The following is a 1,700-nucleotide window of genomic DNA, read 5'->3' as shown; positions in this document are numbered from 1 at the left end:
TGTTATGTTATGTTATGTTATGTTATGTTATGTTATGTTATGTTATGTTGTATTGTATTGTATTGTTGTATTGTATTGTATTGTATTGTATTGTATTGTATTGTGTTATTTTATATTATATTATGTTATGTTATGTTGTATTGTATTGTATTGTTGTATTGTATTGTATTGTATTGTATTGTATTGTGTTATTTTATATTATATTATGTTATGTTATGTTGTTATATTATATTATATCATATTATAATTTTATTATATAATATAATATAATATAACATAACAACATAATATAATATAATATGATATAATATAATATAACATAACATAACAATGTAACATAACATAACATAACATAACATAATATAATATAATATAAAATAACATAATATAATATGATATAATATAATATGATATGATATAATATAACATAACATAACATAACATAACATAATATAATATAATATAATATAATATAATATAATATAATATAATATAATATAATATAATATAATATGATATGATATGATATAATATAACATAACATAACATAACATAATGTAACATGTTATGTTATGTTATGTTATGTTATGTTATGTTACGTTACGTTATATTATATTATGTTGTTATGTTACGTTACGTTATATTATATTATATTATGTTGTTATGTTATGATATATCATATCATATCATATCATATCATATCATATTATATTATATTATATTATATTATATTATATTATATTATATAAATGTTCACAGCATTAAAGTAAATCATATGGGCCTATTTAATTATAATTTTATTATTATATTATATACAATTATATATACGTATTAGGCTTACACTATAAGTGACAAGAACAAAACAGAATTATATCGTTAATTGCGATTATTTCTTTGCATGACAATTAACATTCAGCACAAAATTCATGATGGTGACAGGCCTAAAATATCAGATCTAAAAATGGAATTAAGAGAACATTTATTCTCTCTAAATGAACAAATAATTAGTTTACGATGAATGAACTGCACAGTGAAACCAAAGCAGCTGATGACGGATCAATCCCAGAAAACCTTTAAACACACACTTCCCTGTGCTTATGTCAAGAAAATGACAGCATTAAAGCCCTCCTCACGAATCCGCATCATTACAGTGGAAACGACGAGTGTCAGCGGCTCGTGTTGTGACCGACACACACTTACCGTAATGAGTCAGGACGTCCTGAGGCTTAACGACTGTGTTGCAGACATGGCAAACGACGGGTGTGAAATCCTCATGGGTTGAGACGTGATCATACACGAGCATATCTAGAGAGAGGGAGAGAGAGAGAGAGAGAGAGAGAGAGAGAGAGAGAGAGAGAGAGAGAGAGAGAGAGAGAACGAGAACTTTTAAAACCAATGAATATCAAATCTGCTGTAGTTTATTAAAAGTTTGACTGAAAAAATTTATTTTAATGTAGTTTATTTGAATGTATTTTAAGTATTTTAAATGGTCATGTGGTGTAACAAACAAACATGATCCTCTTTTTCTCTCGAAGTGAACATGAAAAGTGCTGCTCACCGCAGATTAGTGCTGATCACTCTCCTAAATTAACGGAATAATCATTTTACAGCCGTAAGCGATATTAAATTATTTTGGGAGCATGTGAATTTTTTCCACATCTGACCCACTAAATGATTAACCAAGGTTGCCAATGAGGATC

At 26.4% G+C, this 1,700-nt stretch overlaps 1 protein-coding gene across 1 annotated transcript in view; it reads right to left on the bottom strand.

The window, feature by feature from the left end:
* Positions 1-1,302, bottom strand: part of atxn7l1 (ataxin 7-like 1) — a 31,530-nt gene extending 30,228 nt beyond the window's left edge. The window contains exon 1 of the mRNA XM_079870092.1: positions 1,201-1,302. The gene's annotated coding sequence lies outside the window, so the exon portion shown is untranslated. The remainder of the gene's footprint in view (positions 1-1,200) is intronic.
* Between the last annotated feature and the right edge of the window lie 398 nt (positions 1,303-1,700).

Source organism: Squalius cephalus (genome assembly GCF_949319135.1).
Source record: "Squalius cephalus genome assembly, chromosome: 4".
Lineage (NCBI taxonomy): Eukaryota > Metazoa > Chordata > Actinopteri > Cypriniformes > Leuciscidae > Squalius > Squalius cephalus.
This window is presented reverse-complemented; position numbering and strand designations above follow the sequence as displayed.